At 47.7% G+C, this 19,104-nt stretch overlaps 1 pseudogene; it reads right to left on the bottom strand.

The window, feature by feature from the left end:
• Positions 1-458: 458 nt before the first annotated feature.
• LOC120847031 lies at positions 459-2,243 on the bottom strand (annotated as a pseudogene).
• Between the last annotated feature and the right edge of the window lie 16,861 nt (positions 2,244-19,104).

The raw sequence follows: 19,104 nt of genomic DNA, 5'->3' as shown, positions 1-19,104 counted from the left end.
AAGTAGTTCCCAAGCTTTAGCTCTTAAGAATGATCACTACGTAGCTAGTGTCTTCATGCTTTGTGTTAACTTTTGAGTTTCGTACTCATTCATACCATGTAGGTTTTTTCTGTGGTTCCCAGTAACATGAAACATCTTGCGAATTGTGGTCTTCGTTTTTTTTTATTATTTCCCAGTAACTTGACACATCCCTTATTGTATTAAAGAGGTTGACTTTGTGTCCAGTGTTGTATGCAAATAAAGAAGTTCTGGGAAAAACGTCAGTGGAGTAAACTTTTATAGATATTTACACATGCAGTGAGGGAGGAGAATGATTAGTAAACATGCATGTTATAGAAAGCCTCAGAACATGGTGGCGTGTGGTTTGTATTACACAAATAACAACATTAATATTGTTTTTTTATTAAATATTGTTTTCAAAATCGGCTACAGGCCACCATGCCAGGAATGGTCGTTCGATTAGAAGGGTTGTTTAGCTCGCTTCCATTCCTTCTGGCGTAAATGCCCAGGACTTGGAGGCGAACCCTATCAGTACGCTGTTGAAAGCTTCCACGGAGGAAGTCGGGGACCCGGGGGACAGATGACTGATGTCTTTGAGGAGCCGCGGGCTTGAAACAATGTTTCGGAGCTTGTTGTAAGCTGGGGCTCTGGAATAAGCACACAGCTATGATGAATGCCATTCAGAAGTATTTTTATTTCTCCTACGTGAGAATGGCAGGAGAGGTGTACTGGACAAGGAACGGTGCAATGAACTTACCCTCAGTCAACCATGCACGGTCAGAAAGTGGCTGGTGCAGGCACTCGCTGAACGGTCCGTCGTGGCCATCGTGCTTGTCCACCACGTGGTTCATCAAACTGAGCCCCATACTTACTAGGAGTGGGCCTTTGCCATCACCCAGCGCTGCAGTAGAACAGGTGGTTGGTGATTGGCTGCACCCACACCTGCAGTTCCTTGGACTCACTCTTCCGGCTCGCTCCTTGGAGCTTCTTCTTCAAGCCTTGAAAAGTGTACAATTGTTAGCTATACATCAGAAGTGTCCACTGCCGTATAGAAATTTGTCGGGTAGTCGGGTATGGCCGTGACTATTTCAAAGTCTGTAAACATACTATGTCTACGACATTATTTCCGGAAGACATACAAATAGCTTTCAATTAGTATTTTGAGAGCTTCAGGTATCATGTCGGCTTTTACGCTTTTCCAAGTCGGGGTGCTTCACAAGTTCTACCTGAAAAAAATCATTCTATGTTCGACGTGTGGGGTGTGTGCTCAAGATTCCAATGTGTATGGTTTGTGCTCCAGAGTTTGACGGGTGACGGGTGGTGGATTTTGAACTGTTGTTCTCTCGTAAAGTTAAGAAACAAACTTTAATTTGAGCATTGTCTTATTCTGTATGTAAGCAAGGTATTTCTTGACCGGTGTCCTGTGCACCAGACTGGGTATGGGTTCAGGCGTACAATGTTTGGTCTCGTTCTCATTCCCACGGTGATAGTAGCACCAAGGAGCAACTCTTCACGCTAGTGACTCACTATTGCTGTGAAATAATCTATGAAAAGCAACGTTTGAATATCTCTATTCTAATCCCCAGTCTTGATTCAAACCATATTTTAAAGGTTCCGTTTCGCTGTCTTTAAACAAAGTGTTCCACAATGCCATGGGCGTACAGGTCGTAAAAATGACCTTTTGTGTCGGAAAACGCATTAATTTTGTTGTATCAAAGACCTTAAAATGGTTATCTCCTTTTACTCCATTACATCCAGTGAGAACATCAATATTTCTACGAAGGATGTCAAAATAATAAATAAAATATTTTGACGGGTGAAGCCTTTTGGAATCACCGTCATACACATAAAAGTAATTTATAATGTTATTTTGACCACGGATTGTCGGATTAGTCACTGCCTGTCAGTAAATAAAATGAAAAAAATAAATAATAGGAAACCAACATTTGTGAATATGCCACGTGTCGAAGTAGTGCTTTGTGCCCGTTTCTTCGGTCCTCACGTGGTGCTCGGCGCCTGGGTGGCGGTCTGCATATAAGGGGTTGTGTTGTAAAGAACACGAAATAACACGTAGCTGGTTAACCTTACAGAGAGCCAGAAAAGAACAGTTAGGTGGGTAGCCTATGTTGAACGTTTCACATACCCGAGATGAAAGAGCCAATAGTGAAGTCTTCCTTCTTGAGCTTGGTGAGCCCACAGACGAAGGCCACCTTTTCCATGGCGTTGCTGGAGGGCACCTCTTCTGACTGATCACAATGTGTATGCATTCATTAGTTCAACAGTCACCGTACTGCGGTCTGATCGCAAGGTTCTTAGAAATATCACGCTTAAGGGGACGATAAAAATGATTTTAATTCTTCGAAACAAAGGGGTGTGTGCCGCAGAGAGGCCTTTTGTTTTGGTTAGTAAATCTTACCTCACCGACTTGCACCTGGTCAATATGAATGACCCTTTTAGTGAAAAACCCGAGACTGTGGTAAAGACAAACGACGACAAGGAAGAGAAGGAGAACGTCTCAAACACAGATAAAGTTTTATTGAGGAAAGAACCCTTTATAATAGGGTTGAAAAAAAAGGAAGGAAAGGGAACCCTTCTTCACGTCACCTCTCTCCACAAAAGACACGACACCACCTCCCTCCACAAAAGACACGACACCGGATTTCTAACAATGGGGTAAAACCAACAAAAGAACTGACAGCACCAAAGACGACACATCATTAAAGAAAACACGCTGAGAAAATTACAGATTGCAGTGGACCTTTCACTGAGAAAGCCAGCTATAAGACTGCACATACACAAAAAAGAAAATAATGTTGACAATACCATTAGAGATTTAGAAATCGCTTCCATTCCGCATCTAAAGACAAAGGAGGCTTGTTCACTGCATTCCCATGCTACGTTATTGCGATTAACTCTTTCAGCAGGCGCTTGTGGTCGTTTTTTTTTTTTTTGTTACAATTGTGGCTGTCGAGTTCCATAAAGGCACGCAATTCCTACACTCCTGAATATGCTTCGAAACCTCGGAATATGGATGCTTGTTTTTGACACATCGTTTTTTTGTCCGCCTAGTCTATCTTTTAGACAACGCTTCGTTTGATCTATAAAGCACAAACCACAATCAAGAGGGATGTTGTAGACTATACCTGAAATACATCTAACACACTTTTCCCTGTGTTTTTTTTTAAAGAACCTTTCAGGGCGGGAGCGATATCAAGGATTTGTATTATTCATTCCAACCAGCCATTTTGCTTCGATTTGATATCAGATGTTGAACCGTTTCATCCCAAAGTTTGCACGATTTGTTCCCTTGATATCAAGGATTTGTATTATTCATTCCAACCGGCCATTTTGCTTGGATTTGATATCAGATATAAAGAAGTTTCATGGTAAAGGTTGCACGATTTTTTCTCTATATATCAAAGATTTGTGTTATTCATTCCAACGTGCCATTTTGCTTGGATTTGATATAAAATGTTGAACCGTTTCATCCCAAAGTTTGCACGATTTGTTCCCTGGATATCAAGGATTTGTATTATTCATTCCAACCAGCCGTTTTGCTTGGATTTGATATCAGATATACAAAAGTTTCATGGTAAAGATTGCACGCTTTTTCTCTATATGTCAAGGATTTGTATTATTCATTCCAACCAGCCATTTTGCTTCGATTTGATATCAGATGTTGAACCGTTTCATCCCAAAGTTTGCACGATTTGTTCCCTGGATATCAAGGATTTTGTATTATTCATTCCAACCAGCCATTTTGCTTGGATTGATATCAGATATAAACAAGTTTCATGGTAAAGGTTGCACGATTTTTTCTCTATATATCAAGGATTTGTATTATTCATTCCAACGAGCCATTTTGCTTGAATTTGATATCAGATTTTCGACCTCTTCATGGTAAAGTTTGCACGACTTTTTCCCAGGATGTCAAGGATTTGTATAATTCATTGTAACCAGCCATTTTGCTTGAATTTGATATCAGATATTCAGCCGTCTCATGGTAAAGTTTGCACGATTTTTTCCCTGAATATCAAGGATGTGTATCATTCATTCCAACCAGCCATTTTGCTTTCTTGGGTCCGCTCGTTTCAAGAGGAGCATTTAGTTCGGTTTCAGTCCCGGTCTGGTATAGAGATCAATGATTTTCTAAGGATACTTGAACTGTATCTAAAGTCGACAGTGGTAAACTATGATGAGCGGAAATACATTCAACGTCAAGGCGAATGTATTGGTTCGGCTGTCGCCCCGGCCTTTTCAGAAATATACCTCCGGAGATTACACCTAAAATTGCATGAGATGATCAAACATTATTACCCGAACTCAGTACTTATTATAAGGTCCATGGATGACATATTGGTATGTGTCCGTGACTTGGCCCTTGCTCGTTTCATTGAGAATACTGTGTACAGGGAGGCACCGGAGTTGAAGTTTTCTATTAAAAAGCCAGCCAATAACGTACTTCAGTATTTAGACGTCCAGCTCAGATTGGTCCCCGGTTTATGTTGGTTGTATGGCAAAGAAAAGGCTATACCAGTACTTCCCTTTGATAGTTGCCATTCAAAGCATGTCAAGGCAGGATTGGTTTGAAACATGAGTAAAACCGCGCTTCAAAAGTCATGTTTACACACCATTATGACGTCGATTCAAATTGTGTTTTCCCGGCTAAAGGGTGGAAAGTATCCTCAAGATTTTATTTGCAAGCAGCTTTCGTTCATTGTTGCAAAAGACAAACAAATTAGGAAAATGCCCGAGCACAAAAAGCTTGTAGTCGTACCGTTTTTTCATAAAATTTCACACAATTTAAAATCAGTCGGTGATAATTTTGGTTTACGCATGGCGTTTAGCACAGATAGCAGTTTGAAGCGGTTAACTCTGTTCGCTTCCGCCCAGGAAGGTTGTTTAAAAACACAAAGGGAAATCTGTGTTACATGTATTTCAGGTATAGTCTACAAGATCCCTCTTTGATTGTTCTGTGTGCTATATAGGTCAAACGAAGCGTTGTCTTAATGATAAACTAGGCGAAGATAAACGATGTGTCAAAAACAAGGATCTATATTATGAGGTATTCAAGCATATTCAGGAGTGTAGGAATTGCGTGCCGTTATGGAACTCGACAAACACAATTGTACTAAAAAAGAAAAAACGACCACAAGCGCTTGCTGAAAGAGTCAATTGCAATAACAAAGCATGGGAATGCAGTGAACAAGCCTTCTTTGTCTTTAGATGCAGAATGAAAGCGATTTCTAAATCTCTAATGGTATTGTTAACATTATCTCCTTTTTTGTGTATTCGTAGTCTTATAGCTGACTTTTTCAGTGAAAGGTTCAGTGCAATCTGTAGTTTTTCTAGCGTGTCCTTTTTTTTAATGATGTGTCGTCTTTGGTGCTGTCAGCTCTTTTGTTAGTTTGACCCCATTGTTAGAGGTCCGTGTCGTGTCTTTTGTGGGGAGAGGTGGTGTCATGTCTTCTGTGGAGAGTGGTTGTGTCGTGTTCTGCCGTTGGTAAACCGGGCAAGCAATTATGTCCTTTAAGTTAGTAAGGCTATGCCATTTTTTTATCTTTAGAGCCCATTCCTATACTAGCTAACATGCTTCACAGCGGCTTGTAGTAGTGGAAGGTGAGCTCCGAGAATGTTGCGACGTTGATGGACTTGAGCAACCTCAGGGTAGTCGCAACAGCGGCTCCTGAAAACAGAATTCGCGCACAAATCAAGATATTTCCTGCTGCTTTGCCACTCACCTGAAGTTGGCTCCACCACCGCTCCACGTGGTGCTGTGCACATGTGCTCGTTATCTTCACTTCAGTGGACTGGATTACGATGGTGTTTCGGCAAGGGGCAAGGGAGGTGAGACACACTTTGGAGAGCTCCAGGAGGCGACCCTCAAATACAATAAATTTGCGCTCCTTCTGGGGTGGCACCAGTTCACGGTCACTGAAAATGAAAATACAACTGTAACACACACTTGAACTTCCCTAAAAGTGTTACCTCATGAAGCTTTCTTCTGTAAAGAGCACGTAGGTGGTGTCGGGTTCACCAGGACCATCAGGCTCACCCATATCTTCGTCTGCAATCTAAGGACGTTTGAAACGGTCATGAGTTTGCATAGCATAGTATGGACACACTTCCGACTTGGCTGTGCTCTTAAAGACAGCTTTGAATGCTAAGTGAGGGCCAAGCTTTCGTCTCGGACCGTCCCACCAAAATAAATGTCCGGTGTGACTGTTTCTTTCCGGTCTAACCATCTCATTGTCTTTGAGGCATGTGCAGCTCTTCACCTGGGTCAGTATCGTACTCGGCTTCGAAACAAATGTCCGACTCCTCCATATCGGTACTCGTGTCGCTCTCTCCGTTGGTGTCCATGTCACTGTATGAGGAATCGTCCGACGTGTCCTCCAGCTCACCATCGTCTGCATTCCATGGCCTGTCCAGCCGTTCACTGGGGCTTACCTGTCCTGCGCTGTGGTTGCCCTCAGGTGGTATGGGAGTGGACCTGCGACGGCTGTCTGAACATCCCTGCTGAGCTCGTCCGGGGCTCGCAGGCCGGAGGTCGTGCTGGGGATTGGCGAAGAGTGGCAGGTTGCACTGGACTAGGAAGCGCTCCTTGGGACTTTCCGCCTGGTTGTGGTGTGGGGGCACCGAAGACAAATGTCCGGTGGACGGTTCCCTCTGGTGTAACCATCTGATTGTCTTTGAAGCATGTGCAGCTCCTCACCTGGGTGATTGCTGCTCTAGGCTTCGAAAAGAATGTCCGACTCCCTAATGTCGGTGCTCATTTCGCTCTTTCCGTTGGTGCCCATATCGCTGTCAGAGGGGTCATCTGACGCATCCTCCACCTCACCATTTTTGCCGGCATTACAAGGCCTATCCCGCTGTTCACTGGGACTTACCTGCCACGCGCTGTGGTCGTCCTCAGGGGGTATAGGCGTGGACCTACGATAGCTGCCCTGAACGTCACTGTTGAGTTGGTCCAAGGCTCACAGGGTGGAGGTCGTGCTGGGAATTGGTGAAGGTAGTCGAGCTCGCAGTGCTGTGGCAGGTTGCACTGGACTGGGAAGCGCTCCTGGGGACTTCGTGCCTGATTGTGGTGTGGGGGCAGCCGCATTGCACCCAAGGTTGACCTGGCACCTGGATATAGAACACATAACTTAAGCTCAGTAAAACTTTCGCATGAAATGCTGGTGAGATTGCGGCGTATTCCTAAAACACCTACTTTAAGTATTCAGTTATACTCACACACGGGTATGACAGAATCTGCAGTGTCCGCATCTGTCGCCTCTGTTTATGTGCCAACAGTTGCACGAGGGGCAGAGCACCTGCAGCAGTGAGCCTACAACACAGATTGCAAGAAGTACTAAGTACGGTCTAAATCTCTAGCATGCAGTGGCAACTGTACACATAGTCAGCTGAACAGGAGAGCATCCGACAGCCTACAAACAAATGCCATGGTTTCAAACACTTGAATGTGCCTCCTGCCTGACATAGTCATCCACAGGTGCAGCCGCTTGGTCTTTGTTTGGTTCTGCCAGTTGCTAAGTGCAGAGGACATTATAGTGAAATATGCAATTTACGCCTAATGTACATGCGCACTGGGGACCAAAGTAGCGGCAGCAGAAAACTCGCTGCATAGGGGTTTCCAACTCGGCTGACACAGATAGGCACAGGTGCTGGCCTTGTTGTTCCGGTTATCAGCTGGTTGGATTGCACAGAAGAGAATGCGTTCTAAATGTTTGACATTTCTTCATTCAAATCTTGGTGGCGTGGGTGGACAAAACTGAAGGCAAGTGGCCCATACCCGTAGGTGCTAATCACTGGCCAAAGTGATGTAGGATGTTTGTAATTGCTGGATGCAAAATATTAACTTATGAGCTGGAACTCGCTTACCAGCGTTACAACAATTTTCAGTTAAAATAGAACATTTCTTAAACGATACAATGCGCCACCAGAAACCTAAGCGTAGCATAGTGAACAATTATCCCTAGAAGTTTGACTTACCGATGATGCTGCACTTGGTGCTGTTGCACTCGGTAGGATTAGCGTCGGGACCGTCCCGCGTCTCAGTCGTGGACGTTTAGCACACCCGGTGCGAATCTCGAAGGCCTCCGGAGCAAAATGACGAGAACATACCTGGACACGTTTGTCGCTACGCGAACGCCCGATTGCCTCCAGCCAATTAACATTCAGCTTGTCATCTTTTAGGGCGGCCATGGCTGCTGAACGACCACTAATCCGGTAACGACGCCAGTTTGCAGAAGCTGACATCTCAAAAGAGCCGGCATTTGCACGTACAAGCAAAAAAAAAAAAAAAAAAACACGCTAATTAAGCAAAGTTGACCCAGGAAAACAAAACGAAAGTTACAAACTGCGCTATAAAAGCAAAAATCCTGCGTCACTTTTTATCACTAACACTTTTGACAGCTGCTAAACACATACTACTTCACGTCTGGAAGTCTCGCTCAAGCACGTGGGTCAACAAAAAGCACTCACTTAGACGAAACGAACGAAGTAGGCGCGACAGCCGGGAGTAAACTTCGGCTGCTTCGGCGGCCACGGAAAGAATGGCGAAGCTTTTGTTTGTTGTGGTATGGAATTAAAACCGCAGTGCCCGTCTTGTAAATCTTTTGCAAAAAATGATGATTCATTACACGGGTTATTCTTTAAACGTAAAATATGCGCTCAAAAGGAAACTGTAACGTATAACAAAGGTTTAACAACCAAGATCTAAGCTGTCAATCAAACTCTTAGCCAATGAGATATATAGCAGCCAATTTGGGCTAAACGTCACGGAACCCCACCTTCGTGGCGCTCGATTTAAAATGCACGAAATAGCCTCAAACTGAAATCAGTCTCACGTAATAAATATTGCTGTAAAAATTTTTTTTTTTTCTGGAGGAAAACTTGCTTTTTGACATGCTTGTACCAATTGGTCTGTTTAAAAAAAACGTGTTTTTCTTTGCATTTACCCTTTAGAACCTCTAGAAACGAGAGGACACATTGGCACCCTCTATTGGGTAGCAGTGTATACTTGGCCAGTCCGGCATATTTTCTATTTCTCTCGCGCATTATCCTTTCTTTCTTGGTTCGAAAAACTTGTCAAGGTTATAAACGAGAATTTCTTGTAGGTGTTACGCACATTTGACCTCGGAAATCCCGCAAAACCTTCGCTCTTCTGAAATGCAGTTCTAGGGTCACCGCATAGATGGCGCCAGCGTGCCAGTGTGTTCTCTCGTCCTAAGAAATTTAAAAGGTTTTAACAAATCTGGTCTCTTTCGGTCGTACTCGGTTGCAAGAGTGTAAACGGGCCTTAAATATTTTTGCCAAATAGCTCATTCCATTGTTCTAACGCCGCCTTATAAAAAAAAAGATTCAACCGGGAATCGGTATTATTCGTGCTGATGTTTAATGTTATGTTAAGATCGATTGCACTATAGACAGAGATAAGAGCGTTTATATACGCAAATTAGAACGCAATTTTGCACCTGACAACTATATTCAGGCGCCTGTTCGAAACTAGAGCTATATTGTAATGTAATATTTGGACAAGTATCGTACTTGCACCCCACTTTCAATGCTTCGGAATGTGCAATTTCTTTGCTTTCTCGGTAAATTCTGACATAACGATAGAGCGATACTATCTCAACAGTTGATCTCCGAGGCAGGCATCTTAGGTACTTGGGAGTGATGAACGAACTACGTGTAACCAACATATCGAACAAGTAGCCACTGTAGGCACAGAGGCTGTTGGTTGACTCCTTAAAGGGATACTGGACCGAAATTTTGGAGCTCACAAAAAAAAAAAAAGGTCGTAGGGATAGGGAGGGGGATGCAAAACCCAAAAGCATCAGTGATGCTGCGATATCTCTAACGGCTGGCCGTATTTTTCTCGCAAAGAAGCGCGCGATTAACTCGGCCGACAAGGCCGACGAGACGTGTGACGTCACGCTTCTCATTCCCTCCCCTCTTTGCTTCGTTTCCTCGAGGAGGTGAACAGAAGCGAGGAGGACAGCAGCAAAGCCGCTTCTCCCGATTCTCAACTGTTCCAGGAGGATTGTGACGTCACAGTCCTCGACTTGATCGCGCCCTTCTTTTCCAAAACTACGGCAATCCGTTTGAGATATCGACGTGTGCGTGTTGTTTTGGCGTTCGCAGCGCCCCGTTCAACGCTCTTCTGAGGCCTTATTTTGCGAAATCTAAATTTTGGTCCAGCATCACTATAAATGCACTATCAGACGAACCAGACATAGGTAATCGGCGCTTAGCCTCTTGCATAAAATCTGCTAGATACATCTATATATATCGTGGGTGTGTCCCTTACCGGAATACACATGAACATTTCTAGTACTTCTTGAAAAGCATGCCTTGAAGTTGTGCCCAAACTTGTATGTAACGCGTTACTTGTATCTAGTTACTTGTTTTGCTATGGTTACTTTTTTAGGAGAAGAAACGACTAACGTACATTTGATACTTTTTGATGGAGTAAAGATTAACAGTATTTATTTCCTCATGTAGGGGAACGAGTGCAACAACAGAAATTCTATATAAACCATAAACATATGTGCAGAATGTATGTCAGTACTGCCACAGATATCCCTGAATGGACGTATTAAAAAGCAAGGAAGTATTAACGTCGACATGTATTGAAAGTGTCTACTCATCCATAAAAAAGACGCATTCATGCTAGCGAAGAAATAACACATTACTTTTAAGCTGAAGTAACGTGTTCTTTTTGAATCTCGGTAACAAGTAAGGTACTTACTTATTGTGCATGTAGCGACTAATGGTGTTCAGTCGCTTTGTTTCAGTGACGTGTAACACATCTGGTTGCGCCTACAGGACCGCCTCATTATGTTTCCAGTAACGTTATATACATTAAATCGAGAATAAAAACGCAGAGGACGTTCACAGACAACCGCGCTCGTTCATTTAGTAATGACGAATGTTTCTTCTCCTGCATGACACATTTTCGCGTCGAGCAGAATCCAGATTGGTTGTAACTGAAACAGTGCGAATATCTGTGAATGTTAGGTATTTTTTTTAATTTTAAGTGCTAGGAAACTACAACACGCACATTTAGCCAATATCATCTACTTGGTGCCTTGGCTTAGCTACCTCGGTCCTCGCTTTATTCTACTCACAGCAATATATATATATATATATATATATATATATATATATATATATATATATATATATATAAACGACCTTTTATAACATATTTTAACTCCGAAAGTCAGGCGGTTCTTTTTGCTGAAATAAAATTTTGTTTTGCCGCGACGGGTACAAGCTGTTCCACAACTCAGCTATGTGGAAACGCTGCAGATATTTTAATTCTTACCATTCATAACATCCAAAGTGTGGGACCTCTTATAAACCCAATTTCTCGAATATCAGCAGTCTTTAATAACTGACCAAGGTATTTATACCGCTCATTCATAATAGGTGTGTTAACGAATTATCCCCCCAATTTTAGAACGCACTTACTAATAGCTACTAATGAACCTGTCGTAACCAAAAAAATCAGGAGTGTGTATTTATGAGCCCGCTTTAGATTTCCAATTATTCGTCTGTCTATACTAGCAGTGCAGTATATGGCGAGGAAGCAGAGGCTCGTTGTACGTAACAATTAGGGAAGGTATCTCACGGACCATTGTACGCGTTGCGGTTGCGAAGCGCTTTAACAATCAACGAAGTTTGGAAAAATCGCGAATCAAAAGACAGAGAGAAAAATCGCTGAAACTTTCTCGATTGAAACGCGGGTTAGAAGTGTGTAAGAATGCCATCAACCTTTCTGCTTAAAAGTAAATGCATTCTTAAAGTGGCTTCATATGTGACTGTAGATATATCATCGATTTATGGCTTGTTATCGGTATGGAGAACAACAGACTGGCTGAGTATGTATGTTTCTTCAGTAAAGTCAACTGTAAGTATAGCGCCTCTCCTGGTCGTACATACTCCTTTTTTCGTCCGCGTTTCAGTTCCCGCTTTTAACCTTTTAAATTACATGAGCCAAGTAGACCGAAACAGTTTTATTGTACCAAACCCACAACTGGAGCTCTGCACCAGGCGAGTGTACTAAACCGCGATTTCCAAGAGGAAAACGTCCAAACTACTATGAAAATGAATATACAAGCCTGACGTAAACCAAGATTAAAGTGTGTTTTCGGAGATAAACTTTTAGCGTGAAATATTTCCTGGCTAGATGTAGGGCATTTCGTGAAGCCTAGATAAATGCAAAGCCTGGATGAAAGCGTGGCCGCGAGGCTCGTCACTGATTGGTTGACGGGTGGGAGAGAAGGAGTGAGGTGCTAGGTGCTCGACCAAGAAACAGCTCCTTAATAAGAAAGTCTAAATGAAGATTTTTTTTTTTCGTCAATAAAGAAGGTCACTTTCGCTCATAGGTTGGACATGACTACGCCATCAGCGTTCGGCTAGGAGTCATGTCCAATCAGAAGCTTGGTTCCATTTACCTGCACCTCCTGCATCGGTACAGAAAAGTGTAGGGCGGTGTACTTCCGGTATGTGTATTAAGATACAACCGGAAGTGCACCGCTCTACACTTTTCTGCACCGGTGCAGGAGGTGCAGGTAATTCGAACGAAGCTCCTGATTTGCGCATGGCTCGTAACCGAACGCTCATGGCGTAGCCGTGTCGAATCTTTGGGCAAAGGTGGCCTTCTTTAGTGACGCAGAAAAATCAGCAATGAGGCCTTCTTATCGCGTTGCCTAGACGCTGGTCGGTTAACGGGGAGGTCAAGTGACCAGAGAGGTTGGCGAAAGGGAGTGAAGTAGCGAGGAGGACATCGACCACTGGTGCACAATGAGGGAGTGCAGCTCAAAAGTATGGAAGGCTCTGGAAGATCGCCAGGTTTAACGACCCTGTTAACGGTGCTATCGCTTTATTCTTGGAAGAAGTATAGACCAACTGACGACACTGACGTCCTGCCACTGAGGTGGCGCTGCTGTCGGTACCGCGCGTGCGCAGAGGCTTCACTCCTCCCAAATTTGGTTTCTGCGCACGCGCAGTGGCCACACCTGGTGCGGGCAAAGCGGGATTCCTTCGTAAAAATTGTGCTGAGGTGGTGTATAAAGTGTACCCGTGGTGCGCGGTAAACTATCCGATGAAGAGCGCCGTAAACGTAGGCGTCTGTAAATGTGGACTATCGCTAAACATTTGTGAGGCTAGAACGCTTCAGGTGTGCAACACACTTGCCTAGCAACTTTGCCGTAAATGTTTTATTATCAACGTTTTTCTGTTACTATAGATGGCAACACGAAGATATTTTTCTGGAAATATTTTCTGAGTCGTAGAAACGACGTTGGCATTGGAACCCCTTTTTTTTTAGGCCAGCTCATCTGCAGCTCTCGTTGGCGCCTTTCAAAGCGCTCGCCCGCTGGTCGCCTTTCTACTCTGTTGCTCGAACTGATATAACTACGCCGATTTTACTTAACATGTAATGTTACGTAAATTCGGAGTAATTATTGCAGTTACGACGTCTCCCAGCTTCTGCACTCGTTTTACATTGTGGTAATGTCGGTTTGTTTCTCTACAGCTTGTGGGAAGCCGAGGAGGACGACGGCGCGCGAGGGGGCAGGAGCGGTGGCCGGCGGCCCGGTGCTCGTGACAGAGGGCACGAGAGGTTCCGCCAGGCACTGGGGCAAGACACACGGACGAGGACTGCAACGGCAAGGCTACAGCAACCAGCCGAAACAGTAAAACGTTTTGAATTCATTCTTGCTCGTGTGACTTCTTGGGAGGGCGGACCAGGCAGGGACCGATTGGGCAGCAGTATAGTAGAGCGACCCACACAACTGGCGCTTCAAACGTGGGGCCCGATTGGTCTGCTGCTTGTTCTGTTCGTCCCGGGGAGTCACACAGATCTATTGAGCGTTCAGCGTGGTGTAGAAGGGTAAACGCTAACGATGCCCCCCAAGACGAGGTCGACCCCCAATAGGGACGAGGACGACTCGTCTGAGAGCGGAACTCAGGAACCGTCTGACGCTGCGGGGGCCGGAGAAGGCTCTAGTACGCGAGCATCTCCAGATGCTGGGATTTTACCACCAGCTCCAGCTGGAGGCGCGGCAGACGTCGGCGAGTTTATGCGCGTCATGACGGCGATGATGGAGACGTTCTCGCGACAAATCGCGACGACTCCAGGAGTCGCGAGTGCCGCGCCTATGTCTCTGCCCCGACCGCGGTTGTCCGTACCGACGCCGACCTACGCGGGATATTCCGACGGGAAATCGGTCCACGATTTCTTACAGGACTTAGACGCGTATGTAGGCGCGTTGGGAGCATCAGACGAAACGGCCTTGGTGCAGATCGTGCCAATCGCGTTAACGGGCGACGCGTCGCGCTGGAGACGGTTGCAACGACCATTTCTATCCATGGCGGACTTCCGGACGCGACTTAGGGAGGAATTTTCGCCCCCTGATTACGAGATGCGGATTAGGGACGAACTAGCTAATCGCACTCAGCACCCCGACGAGAGCCTCGTGGAGTACGTTCGCGCGCTCCAGGAGCTCAACTCGAGGGCCGAACCATCCGCGTCTGACGCAGAGAAGGTAGCTAGAGCGATACGGCAATGTCACCCTAGATTCAAAGCCTATCTGCGCGGACGGGATTTCGCGGATCTGGAGGCACTTGCCAGAGAGGCGCGAACGGTCCAAGCGGGCTTGCTCGCTGAGCTGCAGTACCGCCCCCCTCCCAGGGCCGAGGAGTCCCTAGAGCCAAGATGCGCGTGGGCAGGACGCGCCGCAGACACTCACATTGAGTCGCGGACAGCGTATACGGCCGTTGCGGAGCGCGGTCACGGGGTAACTATAACGCCCCGGGCTTTGGACCCCTTCGCTTACGAGCAAAGGCGCAGGGCAGCCAACGCAAACTCGGCCCGAGTGCAGACCCGTAGGGGTGGCGCAGTGGTCAACCACCGCAGAGGCGCGACTGGTCACGACAGTCGCGGGAATCATGACTCACCGCGGTTTGCCACAGATGAAGTGTCGCGTGAGAGTAACGATGGACAGGTTGCGCGTAACGACCGGCCACAAGCCAGGTGTTACAACTGTCACCGTCTTGGGCACATCAGGCGGCATTGCACGTGGGTAGCGTCTGGTTCTCAGGGTTCCCAGGGAAACGCCAGAGGCCGGCGCCACTAATCAGGTCCTCTGAGTTGAGGTTGCCGGCCGCTGCCGAGGCCCAGTATCAGTGTGGCGACAGGGCTGAAATTGTGGCCGGCGACCGCGTGGCGATGGCCCCGTCGGCGTGTTGGGCTCAGAGCACGACACCTGAGAAGGGCCCGTACGTGCGTGTAGAGATCGGTGATAGAGAATATTCGGCACTAATTGACACCGGTTCTACCCTTTCTCTAATTGGCGATAATGTGTACGAGGACTGCCGTAACAGGAACCTTTGCGCGCGGGAACTTGTAACTCCGCTGCGTTTAGCGACAGGATTGGCCGAAGCGCAAGGGGTGATGCGCCTTCACCTTGGCCTTGACGGCAGACGAAGGAGGCAACGTTTCGTTTATTTGCCCGGTATGTCAATTCCTGTTATTTTGGGACAGGACTTCGTCTGTCGTGTGGGCATAATCCTGGACTTGAGGAACAACGGGTATCGTTATAGTGCGTTTTCTCCTCTTATTCCCTTTGTTGCCCCATCATCTCTGGTGCAGGGAATGGAACGTTCGCTCGCTGCGTCACTCCAGGAGCAGGTATTAGCTGCGCGAGTCGTGCCCGGGAGCGTCGAAATGATAATTGCGTCTTTCGATGGGCCCGCCGACCAACGGCGGATGCTAGCGAACGCCTTGTCCCAACACGCAGCTATGTTTACCGGGAGACCGGGGCTAACGACTGTTTTACAACATAAGATAGATACAGGAGAGGCCAGGCCGTGGGGGTGTAATCCTAGACCACTAAGCGTACATAAACGGGCCCTCCTAGACGCGGCTCTCGACGAGATGCTGGACACAGGGGCGGTGCGGCCATCGCAGAGTCCCTGGGCGTTCCCAGTAGTTTTGGCGCCAAAGAAAGACGGCACCGCGCGCCTTTGCGTTGATTACCGAAGACTTAATGAGGTCACTAGGAGGGACGCGTATCCTTTTCCCTCTATTGAGTCTATAATGTATTCGCTTGGAGGCGCGAGGGTTTTCACCACGCTGGATTGTAGCAGGGGCTTTCTCCAGATCCAGGTGGCGCCAGACGATGTCCAAAAGACGGCGTTCACCTGTTACAGGCGGTTATTTGAGTTTACGCGTCTTCCGTTTGGGTTGTCGAACTCGCCGTCGAGTTTCCAACGGCTCATGGACATCGTGCTGGGCGATGCGAAATTTAACTTCGACATGGCCTACATGGATGACGTTGTGGTATTCTCCAAGTCGTTCAAAAAACACCTAACTCATCTCGAGATCGTCTTAAGGCGAATGAGTGAGGCCGATCTAACAATTAATCCAAAAAAGGTGCAACTGGCCGCCTCAAAGGTAAATCTTTTAGGCTTTGTCGTAGACAATGGTACCTTGAAGCCGAACGATGAGAAATTGAGGGCCATTCTCGATTATCCACCACCGCACGATGTAAAGAGCCTTCAAAGGTTTCTGGGGGTGGTTGGCTTTTACCGTCAGTTCATCCCGATGTGCGCGGAGCTGGCGCGGCCATTCAATCTGCTGCTCCGGAAAGGCTCGAGTTGGGTCTGGGGTCCAGAGCAGGGTGCTGCCTTCTCGTCTCTCGCGAGTGCAATAGCAAGCACCGTTAGCCTTCGGTTACCAGATCTTAATCGGCATTTTGTTGTGCAGACAGATGCGAGCGACTACGGTGTCGGAGCAGTATTGCTACAGGAGCACGATGGACAGTTGCGCCCTGTGGCATTCGCTAGTCGAACGCTCACACCGTCGGAACGCAACTACAGCGTGACGGAAAAGGAGGGGTTGGCCGTCATGTTTGCTCTGAAGAAGTTCGACCTCTATTTAGACGGTACGACTTTCGTTATTTAGACTGATCACGCAGCACTTACCTGGATTCAGAGGCTAAAGGAGCCCGCGGGAAGGCTGGCCCGCTGGGTACTAACCTTGCAGCGCTACTCGCACACGGTTGAGTACCGAAAGGGATCGACCAACAGGGTCGCGGATGCGCTCTCTCGGGCGCCCCAGGATGGTGGTTGGGAGGAGGTGACGCAACCAGAGTGCAACGAGAAGCGCGGGAAGAACAGGAGAATGTCTCCGGATGCAGGGGTGAGGTCCCTCACGGACGGTTGGGAGGAGGCGAAGCAACCGGCACTCGTAGCAGCCTTAGCGCGCGGCACGAAGGAGCAAAGGATCGTCGCTTGGGGTGAAGTGGTCAGCAAGGAAGAGCTTGTCGAGGCCCAGAAAGCAGATGGTTTTTGCCAGCGGGTGTTGGGTAAACTGGCTGAAATTGCGGTTGACACCGGGAAGGCTGGCGGTCGAGTTAATGACCAATTTGATTCATATCTGCTGGGCGAAGACGGCTTATTGCTTCGCTACATCCCAACGATCGATGAAGGGGAGGGTAATGAGTCTCCCTTCAGGGTGGTGATTCCCAGGAAGCTACGGAAGAGTTTTATCGGGTACTTCCACGACTCGGCTCTGGCAGGTCATGGCAGTGGCAGCAAGACTTTTCATAAGTTATGCCGCGCCGCGACCTGGCCGGGGATGAGGCAAGACGCACTCCGATACGCCCGCAGCTGTCCAGCCTGCCAGAAAGCGAAGCCGAGAGGGGGCAAGCCTCCGGGCTTGATGCAGTCGGTGGAGAGTCACTAACCGTGGGAGATCGTCGCTTGCGACATCATCGGCTCACTGCCGAGAAGTCCGCGGGAAAACCAGTACCTCTTGGTTATTACCGATCATTTCTCAAAGTGGGCAGAGCTGTACCCACTGAGGAAGCTGGTTTCAGAGGGTATCTGGGAAAAGTTACTGGATACTTTCCTACGCTTCGGCACACCCAGGTGTCTCATTAGTGATAACGCTAGTTACTTTACTAGTAAAGTGTTCGTGGACTCCTGCTTGGCGCTGAACATAAAGCACAAGAGGACAACACCGTACCATCCCCAAGCCAATATCACTGAGCGAGTGAATCGGAATGTCAAAAGCATGCTGATCGCGCTAACGGAGAGACACCGAGACTGGGATGAGCACATCGCTGAGATGGGTTTTGCCATCCGGAATACTGTGAACAGATCGACTGGTTTCACGCCAGCGTTTCTGAACCTGGGTAAAGAGATCCCGTCTCCGCTGGAGAACGAGTTACGGAGCAACCAAGGAACACCAGGACGCCCGCTCTCTAGGTATGCGGAACAGCTAACGAACCGCTATCTGGGGCGCTGCACGATGCTAGAGAGAATCTTGATGCCGCAATGATCGAGCAAGCGGCGCAGTATGACAGGAGCCATAGGCACTTGGAATTCAAGGTTGGTGACTTGGTCCTGAGAAGAACCCACCGTCTGAGTAACGCAGCTAGCGGTTTCGCCGCATCGCTTGCTCATAGATGGGAAGGGCCCTATGAGGTAAAGACGCGAATGTCACGGCTTACTTATAAACTCACTCGGTGTGATACAAATGAGGAGTTGGGTCCAGTTCACATCGCGGACTTGAAGGGGTATTACCGTCGCGATGGGGAACATAGTGAATAAAAACTACCGCCGCCGCCTAATTCGGCCACAGAAAGTGATGATTTTCCGGTGTCTGACAGTGTTCTTTCTACACAGGATGCCTCCTTGGAGAAACCGCCCCAGGGGGCCATACCCAGGAGGCCCACCGGACGGGCCAGGCCCCGGGCCGGGGCGGCTGGACCCCAGTGGTCCGGTCGACCAAACCCTCGGGGCGGCCGCCCAGGGAGGCGTCAACACCGGGGATGGCCGAACGGCAGAGCGGGCCAGCGCCGCCCGGGCTCCGCAGGTACCGCGAGCCCGGCAGCCGGCAGGCCTGCGCGGCACGGGGCAGGGCCGTCCGCAGCAACATCGCGGCACCAGGCAGGGCCGTCCGCGACGGAGCCCCCGCACCACGGAGCGGGTCCGTCTACGACCGGGGGACCTGCCTGGAGTCGGCCCCCCTGCCACACCGTGGCCACGTGGACGGCGTGGGAGGAAGGAGGGGCGGTCCAC

This window comes from Ixodes scapularis, unplaced genomic scaffold (genome assembly GCF_016920785.2).
Source record: "Ixodes scapularis isolate PalLabHiFi unplaced genomic scaffold, ASM1692078v2 ptg001158l_1___fragment_3__unscaffolded, whole genome shotgun sequence".
Lineage (NCBI taxonomy): Eukaryota > Metazoa > Arthropoda > Arachnida > Ixodida > Ixodidae > Ixodes > Ixodes scapularis.
The sequence above is the reverse complement of the archived record's forward strand: the minus strand, read 5'-3'. Positions and strand labels throughout refer to the sequence as shown.